This window comes from Triticum dicoccoides, chromosome 7B (genome assembly GCF_002162155.2).
Source record: "Triticum dicoccoides isolate Atlit2015 ecotype Zavitan chromosome 7B, WEW_v2.0, whole genome shotgun sequence".
Classification (NCBI taxonomy): Eukaryota; Viridiplantae; Streptophyta; class Magnoliopsida; order Poales; family Poaceae; genus Triticum; species Triticum dicoccoides.
The window spans coordinates 412,719,035-412,731,345 of NC_041393.1; the positions used below are offsets into that span (position 1 = coordinate 412,719,035).

The 12,311-nt window shown below is 39.5% G+C and overlaps 1 pseudogene; it reads right to left on the bottom strand.

Moving 5' to 3' along the window:
* Positions 1-329: 329 nt before the first annotated feature.
* LOC119338947 lies at positions 330-967 on the bottom strand (annotated as a pseudogene).
* Between the last annotated feature and the right edge of the window lie 11,344 nt (positions 968-12,311).

The window sequence follows — 12,311 nt, forward strand, 5'->3', positions numbered from 1 at the left end:
TAACTTACTGATTTTGGCTCACTATTGTCTGCAGCCGCACCACTAAGTCGCCAATTGCCCCCACTGTCTTTCCTAGATCCGAGGACAACAGGCAACACCAACGGGGATGTTGAGGCCATGCAGCTGTGCCGAGGGTATCGCCCCGTGCCGCAACAGCACAGGGTGATGCTAGGCTATGGCTCCTGCATGCAGGCAGGGTGGATGATGGAAGGATGAACCCCTTGCGCACGGTCAAAGAGTTCAAACTTGCACTCCAAGATTGGTCCATATGTATAAGTTGTAAGTACGTGTACCAAATAATTGTGTATAAACAGAGAAGGGCTTCTAGATTACTGCAGGACAAACGGTTGCAAAGTAGAATCATATTTGGTAAACAATGCATGAACATCCAAGTCGTTCCCCTTTAGTTTTGGATGAGTGCTATACCAGCCAACAAGATGCTCCTTGGCTGCATCCCAAACAACTCATCAGTACACCGCAGAAATAAACCGCACACGGCAAGTCCAGCATACCTGATGAGAATTCTAAAACATCATGGTTCTTATTGTCGAGGAACCAAATCCTCAGGTCCTTGTCATCCTCCTCAAATGGCACTGCAAGATCAAAGGACGCTGCAAATCACAAATTCAGCACACCTCCACCGTAAACAACTCTACAAATCTAATCACACAAGGGTTTCATGCCAGCAGGTCAAGCTGCAGCTACGGCCAGGGCGAGTTCCGTGAACCTTAGGCCCCGGCAGAGACGCGGAAACCCTAGCAGCCTAGAGACGGGGGATCGCTCGCTTACCATCATAGGAGTTGGTGATGTCGACGACGCTGCAGGAGGAGGTGTCGAGGAGCACGCCAATGACGCACTTCTGGGTCTCGCAGGCCACGCAGTTCTAGTGGTCGACGATGCTGAGCAGCACCAGCGGGTGCACCACCACCTTCTCCAGCGTCCGCCACGAGAGCTTCACGACGTCCATCTCCCTCCCCCTCTCTCCTCGGCGCAGAACCCTAGCGGCGAATCTCCAACGTCCTACTGTTGTATGGCGGGATGAACCCTTGCGCGTGGTCGAAGGAGGAGGACGACGGGGTGGTTTGGGTTCGGGAGAGATGGCCTGGTGAAGGTGGGGGCGTGAGGGACGTGGGATTCCTGGTTTTGCTGGTTTGGACACCTTTTTTGTGTGATTTTTGTCTGCGGGAGTCGTACAAGGGGACGTGGATCTCGCACGAGGGTGAGGTTGGACCATCACGACGACTGCAGATCCTCCTTTAATAGTAGTAGAGATGACATGATGTAGAGGAATAAACTCAAGCAATATGATGTAAACCCCATTTTTTTTATCCTCGATGGCAATAATACAATACATGCCTTGCTGCCCCTACTGTCACTGGGAAAGGACACCGCACGATTGAACCCAAAGCTAAGCACTTCTCCCATTGCAAGAAAAACCAATCTAGTTGGCCAAACTAAACAGATAGTTCAAAGAGAATTACAAAGATATCAAATCATGCATATAAGAATTCAGAGAAGATTCAAATAATATTCGTAGATAAGCTGATCATAAATCCACAATTCATCGGATCTCGACAAACACACCGCAAAATAAGATTACATCGGATGGATCTCCAAGAACATCGAGGAGAACATGGTATTGAGAATCAAAGAGAGAGAAGAAGCCATCTAGCTACTAGCTATGGACCCATAGATCTGAGGTAAACTACTCACGCTCCATCGGAAGGGCAATAAGGTTGATGTAGAAGCCCTCCATGATCGAATCCCCCTCCAATAGGATGCCAGAGAAGGCCCCTTGATGGGATCTCACGGGAACAGAAGGTTCCAGCGGTGGAAAAGTGTTTTCATGGATGCTTCTGGTGGTTTGGGGATATATGTGAATATATAGGACGAAGAAGTAGGTCGGTGGAGTCATGTGGGGCCTACAAGGTAGGGGCCACGCCTTACCCCCTGGGCGCACCATCCCCCCTTGTCGCCGCCTCATGGCTCTTTTGACTTGAACTCTAAGTCTCCGGGGTGTCTTCTGGTCCAAGAAAAATAATCGTGAAAGTTTTATTCCGTTTGGACTCCGTTTAGTATTCCTTTTATGTGGAGCTCAAAAACAAGGGGAAACGGAAATTGGCACTAGGCTCTAGGTTAATAGGTTAGTCCCAAAAATAATATAAAATAGCATAGTAATGAATATAAAACATCCAAAACAGATAATATAATAACATGGAACAATGAAAAATTATAGATAGATTGGAGATGTATCAAGCATCCCCAAGCTTAATTCCTGCTTGTCCTCGAGTAGGTAAATGATAAAAATAAAATTTTTGATGAGGAATGCTGCCTAACATATTTATCCATGTACTTTTTCTTTAGCCATATGAAGCACAAGTGTGAAAAAAGGATAGTAACATTGCCCCTTCTCTCTTTCCTCTCATTTTTTATTTTTGGGCCTTCTCTCTCTTTTTTTGGCCTCTTTTTTTGTTCGGAGTCTCGTCCCGACTTGTGGGGGAATCATAGTCTCCATCATCCTTTCCTCGCGTGGGACAATGCTCTAATAATGAAGATCATCACACTTTTATTTACTTAGAACTCAAGAATTACAACTCGATACTTAGAACAAAATATGACTCTATATGAATGCCTCCGGTGATGTACCGGGATGTGCAATGAATCAAGAGTCACATGTATGAAAGAATGATGAAAGGTGGCTTTGCCAAAAATACGATGTCAACTACATGATCAGGCAAAGAAATATGACAATGATGAAGCGTGTCATATTAAACAAAACGGTGGAAAGTTGCATGGCAATATATCTCAGAATGGCTATGGAAATGCCATAATAGGTAGGTATGGTGGCTGTTTTGAGGAAGGTATATGGTAGGTGTATGGTATTGGCGAAAGTTGCGTGGTACTAGAGAGGCTAGCAATGGTGGAAGGGTGAGAGTGCGTATAATCCATGGACTCAACATTAGTCATAAAGAACTCACATACTTATTGCAAAAATCTATTAGTCATCGAAACAAAGTACTACACGCATGATCCTAGGGGGATAGATTGGTAGGAAAATACCATCGCTCGTCCCCGACCGCCACTCATAAGGAAGACAATCAATAAATAAAATCATGCTCTGACTTCATCACATAATGGTTCACCATACATGCATGCTACGGGAATCACAAACTTTAACACAAGTATTTCTACAATCCACAATTACTCACTAGCATGACTCTAATGTTACCATCTTTATATCTCAAAACAATCATAAGGAATCAAACTTCTCGTAGTATTCAATGCACTTTATATGAAAGTTTTTATTATATCCCTCTTGGATGCCTATCATATTAGGACTAAATTTATAACCAAAGCAAATTACCACGCTGTTTAGAGACTCTCAAAATAATATAAGTGAAGCATGAGATTTCAACCATTTCTATAAAATAAAACCATCGTCGTGCTCTAAAAAGATATAAGTGAAGCACTAGAGCAAAATTTCCTAGCTCAAAAGATATAAGTGAAGCACATAGAGCATTCTAATAAATCACTATTCATGTGTGTCCCTCTCAAAAGGTGTGTACAACAAGGATGAGTGTGGTAAAATAAAAAGCAAAGACTCAAATCATACAAGACGCTCCAAGCAAAACACATATAATGTGGTGAATATAAATATAGCCTCAAGTAACTTTACCGATGGATTGAAGACGAAAGAGGGGATGCCTTCCAGAGCATCCCCAAGCTTCGGCTCTTGGTTTTCCTTGAATATTACCTTCGGGTGCCTTGGGCATACCCAAGCTTAGGCTCTTGCCACTCCTTATTCCATAGTCCATCAAATCCTTACCCAAAACATGAGAACTTCACAACACAAAACTCAACAGAAAATCTCATAAGCTACGTTAGTATAAGAAAATAAATCACCACTTTTGGTATTATTCAAAACTCATTCTTTATTTATATTGGTGTAATATCTAATATATTCCAACTTTTCCATGGTTCATACCCCTCGATACTACCCATAGCTTCATCAAAATAAGTAAACAACATGTAGAAAACATAATCTATAAAAAAACAGAACAGTCTGTAGCAATTTGGAAACTTCGAATACTTATATAACTCCAACAATTTTGACAAAATTAGGACAACCTGGGAAATTTGTGTATCTTGTGCAAAAAGAATCAAATCAAAAGCACGCTTCTATGAATTATGAAAATTATTTTCCTGGGCGCTAAATTTTTTGTTTTTCAGCAAGATCAAAACAACTATCACCGTATGCCATCCGAAAGGTCTTACTTGGCACAATGTAGCGACCACGATCCCAATGGACCGAAGTCTTTGTGTTTCAGTGTCATCCCTGGATTGGTAATGCTGACACACATAGTACTCGAGGAATTATAACAGAGTTCAATCACACACTTATTACATCGAGTCCTCATAAAGAGTATGATTACAAAAATATCATGGCTGAAGGCCGTCTAAACTAATTAACTATGGAAGCTTCGAAGGTAAATGAGTCCATCAACTCCAACGGCATAGTTGAGTGCAAAACAACGACCTATCGCACCTTATTCATCGTCTGAGTAGTCTACAACATGAGACATTGCAACCGTATAGGTTAGCACATTGAATGTGCTGGCAGAGTTACATTGTAAAGCAATGAATGCAAGAAGTATATCTACATGCAATATTTGGCTGGTGGAGGCTCTAAGGTTATGATTTTGCATAAAGCTAGTTTTTCCCTACAACAAAGGAATAAATTTATTTAACTACTCCCAAATTGTTCCAATATTTGAGAAGGTCCCCCAACTCAAAATCCCAATTAAACAGGTATCATCATTAAACCCAATTCAAATTAATTAAAGAGTGATGAGATCAACAATAATATCCAATTCCAGATACTCAAGATGTCCATAACCGGGGACACGGCTAGCCATGATTAGTTTATACACTTTGCAGAGGTTGCACACTTTTCCCCACAAGACTCGACCGCATCCATGATCCGAAGATCGAGACAAAGTCTTTATAAAGCATTAACTCTCTACTTCGGGCAAACCGGTACACCTACTTTCCCTCCACATCTGCTAGTCCACCTCTTCGAGAGCTCATACAACTTACTCAACTATGCCAGAGCCCATAATGGCTTGTGGCTGCACACGGAGGTTTCTAGTCATGAAATATCATATGATCCCTTTGAGCCTGGGTGGCAAACCAAGGAAAAATCACATGGGTACCCCGGGATTTCCCTTAATGGACAACACTGGTTTCCCCAGGTGCCCCAACCAATCCACCCAGATGTGTATTAAAGTTACCACCTTAATGTTATCCAAGATTAATAACTCTCATAACTTCCATGTGAATCATGATCCAATCCCCGTCTATGAGCATGGCCAAGCAATAATAAAGCATAATGTATATTCCCGGGGTGATCAAAAGGTATTAGGTTCCTACCTCAAGTACTACAACCAAACCACATGTTCCCAATCCTACTCATGAAAATATTTGTGGGGCAATATTAATGCATAACAAAAACCGGGTATAGAAGAGTATGATCAAAGTGTAACTTGCCTTGCTGACGATCTGCAAACTCTAGAGATTCTTAGTAACAAGCTTCGCACTCCGGGTAATCTAGCGTAGACAAACAGTAGCATACATAAGCAATCACTCAAACGAAATAATGAGAAAACGAGAAAAGATCCAAATCAAACACGAAAAAAGAAATCGGCTAAACTAAACAGAAACAAAACCTAACGGCATTATTATCATGTGGATTAGATCTTAACAGTAGGTACATGTGATTAGCTATGATTTGCAAAAAGAAACTATTAAAACGGAGAAACGGAACTCAAGATACGAACGAAACAAGATCGTTTACTAATCTGAACAAAACTCAAATTTTACAGTGTCAAAATCATGTTCAAGTTGGTTAACTGGAAAGAAGAGATCCTTACAAAGATTTAGACGCTGGTTTCATCTAATTTGGACTAATGAGCAATAAGTTACGCTAGTTTTAAGATCAGGGGCTAAATTGCGATAAAATTATTCGTGGATAGGTCCCTGGCTGAAAATAAAACTAAAAAGAAAAATCTACTGCGTGAATGTTCGTTAACAGAACTAAACGAATGAAAACCATTCGCTAACCGATCTAAACGAATGAACGTTTGTTAATTAGATTAACCTAAAAATAAACCGGTCTAAACTACCGAACCAACTAAACCGAAAAAAGGGAACAAAAACCGAACGGTTTTATAGCGTTAGCCAGGGTTGACTGACGGCGGCCAGATCAGATCAGCGCGGTGGCTCCTGCGGTGGCGAGGCGAGGCCAGGTGCAGCGCGGCGGGGCGGAGGCGGGGCTGCGAGCGGCGACGGTGACTTGGGGAAGAGAAGGGGGCGCGACGGAGGTATTTAAAGGCCTGGGGGGGTTCCCTGACTTGGAGGCCAAGTCGGATGGCAGCGGCGGCTCGGACTCCAGAGGCGGCGGCCAGCTGGGCCGGCTGGGCTTCGGCCCAGTTCGCCCGAAACATTTTTTTTAAATGATTTCACCATAGAGAAAAATCCTAATAAAATATAAAAAAATTCTAAAAATTCCAGAAATAATTTTCACCGTCCAAACCTAATATTTAGCACAAGATGAACATATTCTCGACTAAAATGCAATTTTTAGAAATGCAAGTTTTCTCTAATTCAAATAAGATACAAATAAAATAATAATTTGATTTTAAAATTCTCTCTCCAATATTTCGCTTCTGTTGAAGAAGTCATATTATCTTCTCTCATTTATTTTTATTATTGGAAATAATTGGAGAGAAAAGTAATAAAATCAAATTGATCCTCTTTTTTTCAAATTTGAACATAAATTCAAATATGAAAATTTGTGAAACCTCCAACTCTCTCCTTGGGTCCTTGAGTTGCTTAAGATTTCTAGGATCACAACCAAAATGCAAAGAAAACATGATATGCATATGATGATCTATGTATAACATCCAAATTGAAAATTGGGATGTTACACACAAACACTAACTAAAACACAAAGCCACATCTAGCCAGAGCTAGATGAATTATTCAAAGCAAACCAGGAGAAAAAATCAAAAACAAAAACAAAATTGGGTTGCCTCTCAACAAGAGATATTGTTTAACGCCCTTAGCTAGGCATAAAAACACAAAATAGATCTAGGTGTTGTCATAGTAATGATAAGGCAAATCTTGAAAACTCATCTCATACTCCCTTCGTTCAGTAGAAAATTTTCTTTGTGGTAAGCAAAAATAATCATAAGGGCTAAATTTAATGGGATAAGGATCCCCACGATCAAGCTCGGGAGGAATTTGTTCCTCCTTCGGCCCCTCATATTGTATGACCAACTCATCATTGTAAATGTTCTTTTGGAAAAAAGTCATGAGCTTGTGTCCAAGAGAGAAACCCAATCCATTGTTTTGTATAGCAAAATTGTCATTAAGTTCAAAAAATTTATCAACTAAAACATTGGTAGGGACCCTTTTTCTCAAATTTTCATTATAAGCAACATGAACGAGAGATTGAAAACGCATTATCTCTTCTTGGTTAAAGAGGATCCCCTCTATGGGAGGACAACCACCATCTACCTTGTAATGCGCAAAAATTTCACTAGCTTCTTTCATAATAAATCTAAACTCATGGGCTAGAAATATAGTGGCGGTGCACTTAACAGAAGAATGCTCAATATTAGAAAACTCTAGAAAAATCCTTTGTATGCATGGATGCATATGAATAAATTGTCTTTCAAGTTCAAATATAAGAAAAGAAATAGCATCCGCAAGACTATTAGTTTTATGGAGAATTGATCCACCTAACGTGGGTAGCGCACCGACACAAGAAATCTTGAATAACCCATTTTCTAATAATATTGCCGCTACCTATGCGAAGTCTTTAGTGTGCAAGATAGTAGATTCTTCATGTTAAATTCTCAGCGCAATCGAAGTTACGGACCTCCGGGAATATAAGAAATGGTTTTCGGCCAGAAAACAGGAACGCGAAACAGAAGAGAATAGAGGGATAGATCCAATCTTGGAGGGGCTCACGTCCCTCCGCCACCATGGAGGCCATGGACCAGAGGGGGAACTCTCCTCCCATCTGGAGGAGAGTCCAAGGAAGAAGAAAAAGGAGGGGGCTCTGTCCCCCTCTCTCCCGGTGGCGCCGGAGTGCCGCTAGGGCAAGCATCGTGACGGCGATCTACATCAACAGTCTTGCTACCGTCAACACCAACTTTCTCCCCCTCTATACAGCGGGGTAATACCCGTTCTCTCCGCTGTAATCTCTACTTAAACATGGTGATCAACACTATATAGTATTTCCCAATGATATGTGGTTATCCTATGATGTTTGAGTAGACCTGTTTTGTCCTATGGGCTAATTAATGATCGTGGTTGGTTTGAGTGTATATTTTATTATGGTACTGTCCTACGGTGCCCTCCATCTCGTGCAAATGCGAGGGGTCCCCGTTGTAGGGTGTTGCAATACGTTCATAATTTGCTTATTGTCAGTTGCCGGAGTGACAGAAGCCTGAATACGGATAAGTGGGTTATTGTGTATGGGAGTAAAGAGGACTTGATACTTAATGCTATGGTTGGGTTTTATGACCTTAATGATCTTTAATAGTTGCAAATGCTTGCTAGAGTTCCAATCATAAGTGCATATGATCCAAGTAGAGAAAGTATATTAGCTCATGGCTCTCCCTCATGTAAAATTGCAAGAATGATTACCGGTCTAGTTATCGATTGCCTAGGGACAAATGAATTTCTTGTTGACAGAAGCTATCTACTTTTATTGTCTCGCAATTTATTCATAGTTTTATTCTCGCAAAGTACTCGTAGTTTTATTGTTGCAAAATAGTTTCATACTTGTTTTAGGTAAATCAAACTTCAAGTGTTTGTAGAGTTGTATCGGTGGTCGATAGAACTTGAGGGAATATTTGTTCTACCTTTAGCTCCTCGTTGGGTTTGACACTCTTATTTATCAAACAAGGCTACAAATGACCCCCTATACTTGTGGGTTATCAAGACCTTTTTCTGGCACCATTGCTGGGGAGCAATAGCGTGGGGTGAATTTTCTCGTGTGTGTTTGTTTGCTTTATCACTAAGTAGTTTTTATTTCCTGTTCTAAGCTGTTCTCTATCTTTAATTGTGGATATGGAACACAAAACACCAAACAAAATTAGTGGTACTTGCTACTCATGGAGATGGGGAACCTCCTAAAACCTTCGATGCTCGTTATGTGAAAAATATTATGCTCTACTTTGATAATCCTAAGAAAACCCCATTCCACTTGATAATGGGAGTAACGTTGGATCAACGTGAATAATTTAGGGATTATCGCTTGACTCAAAAAAGAAAACTGCTATGGGATCAAATTCATATGTTGCATTGGTATGCTCAGGATTTATGCTCTAGATATGATTATACTTGTTGCTCTAGGATGAAGGCTCCACACCTTCCCTTTTCATGTGAATTTAGCGATAATGAAACCTTGGTTTCTTATGCTAATGGTAGATATGATTATTATGATGTGGAACAAACAGAAGAATTTGTTGCTTTTAAGGGTGCTTATGGAATTGAATCTTTGTTTGAAAAGTGTGAAGATTTTGATGATTCAGTTTATGGACCTAAAAATTTTGCTATACTTAAATATTGCTATGAGAATTATAAATACAATTTCGATATTGATGCATTTATTGAGAAAGTCTTCATTGTCCAAGAAGAGACTAATATTTGTCTATGGAAGAAGGATTTGCTGAAACTATGAGCTCATTGGATGAAAAAGATGATAAGGAAAGCGAAGAACAAAAGGAGGAAGAGCAGATTGATCACTTGTGCCCACCTTCTAATGAGAGTAACTCTTCAACTCATACATTTTTAGTTTCCCTTCGTTCTTACCGAAGGATGAATGCTATGATAATTGCTATGGTCCCGTTGATTCGTTTGAAATATCCATTTTTGATGAACTTGATGCTTGTTATGCTTATGGCCATGATGCCAATATGAATTATGCTTATGGAGATGAACTTTCTATTGTTCCTTATGTTAGACATGAAATTGATGCTATTGCACCCAGACATGATAGTCCTATTATCTTTTTGAATTCTTCAAACTACACTATATCAGAGAAGTTTGCACTTATTAAGGATTACATTGATCGGTTGCCTTTTACCATTGCACGTGATGATTTTTATGAATATAATATACATGTGCTTGCTGCTCCTACTTGCAATTATTATGAGAGAGGAACTACATCTCCGCCTCTCTGTGTTTCCAACACGATAGAATTGCAAGAAATTACTTATACTATGCATTGGCCTTTACTTGATGTGCATGAATTGTTCTTGTATGACATGCCGATGCATAGGAAGAGAGTTATACTTCGTCATTGCATGATATGTGTTGCTTTGTGCTCACTACTAAATTATAAATCATTGTTAATTAAAATTTGCATTGATATACCTTGGGATCTGGGTGGATCCATTGCTTGAGCACTTTATGCCTAGCTTAATGGCTTTAAAGAAAGCACTGCCAGGGAGACAACCCAGAAGTTTTAGAGAGACATTTATGTCTGTTGAGTTCTTTTATAAACTTTAAAAACAAAAAATATAGAGGGTAACTTAAAAACCTTTTTCTAAAAGAGAAGCGATTGAAAGGTGATGCATTGGAGAAGTGAGGGTCGGCCTTAAACACTTGTGTTCATGCTCATGGAAACAATGTAAATTTTTCATGGAAGTTTCTCACAAAAATAATTATCCCCTTGTACAAATCCACTGTATTATAAAAATAATGTGCCAAGATTTACCTTTAGGATGATTGGATTGCTTGTTGGTATGTGCGGTGCGAAAATAGAAACTTTGGTTGTAGTGCACGATTTTACATTTTTTTACTAGAGCGTCAAAACTTTCTGAAACTTTTTGCACAGTATTGCTATACAATTTTTTTCATTTTTTCCTAATTTTTCAGAATTTTTGGAGTCCATAAGTATGGTTCGAGGTTAGATTACTACAAAATGTCCTGTTTAAGACATATTTTGTTTTTGATGTATTGTTTTGCTTGTTTTGATGAAACTATCAATTCTATCGGTGGTATAAGCCATGGAAAAGTTATAATACAGTAGCTATAATGCAAAAATTATGAATTTGTTTGCAACAGTACTTAAAGTAGTGATTTTCTTTATTATACTAACGAATCTTACCGAGCTTCTGTTAAGTTTTGTGTGAATGAAGTGTTCAAAGATCGAGGAGGTCTCGATATGAGGAGAAGGAGGAGAGGAAAGAGTTCAAGCTTGGGGATGTCCAAGGCACCCCAAGTAAATATCCAAGGAGACTCAAGCGTCTGAGCTTGGGGATGCCCCGGAAGGCATCCCATCTTTCTTCAACAAGTATCGGTATGTCTCCGTTTTCGTTTCGTTCATATGATATGTGTAAATCTTGGAGCATCTTTTGTTTAGATTTCACTTTTCTTTTATGCACCATGATGGTATGATATAGTCCATGGTTTATTTATAGAATGCCATTGCACTTCACTTGTATCTTTTGAGTATGGCTTTATAGAATTCTTCATGTGCTTAACTTATATCATTTGAAGTTTCGATTGCCTTTTTCTCTTCACATAGAAAACTATTGTTTGTAGAATGCTCTTTTTCTTCAATTATTTATTAGAGCATGGTATTTTATAAAAATAATTAAACTCTCTTGCTTCACTTATATCTATTTAGAGAGTTAACAGGAATTGGTCATTTGCATGGTTAGTCATAAAATCCTACATAAAACTTGTGAATCACTGAATATGATGTGTTTGATTCCTTGCAATAGTTTTGCGATATAGAGATGATAATATGTGGGAGGTACTAGTAAAAGTTTGTGGTTAGTAAGAATATTGGTGTTAAGGTTTGTGATTCCCGAAGCATGCACGTATGGTCTCTCGTTATGCTATGAAGTTGGAGCATGATTTATTATTGATTTACTTCCTTATGAGTGGCGGTCAGGGACGAGCGATGGTATTTTCCTACCAATCTATTCCCCTATGGGCATGCGTAGTAGTACTTTGCTTCGAGGACTAATAAACTTTTACAATAAGTATATGAGTTCTTTATGACTAATGTGAGTCCATAGATCATACACACTATTACCTTTCCGCAATTTGTTAGCCTCTACGGTACTGTGCATTGCCCTTTCTCACCTCGAGATGTGCTGCAAACTTTGCAGGACCATCCAAACCCCGTGATATATATGATACGCTCTATCACACATAAGCCTTGTTATATCTTCCTCAAAACAACCACCATACCTACCTATTATGGCCTTTCCATAGCCATTCCG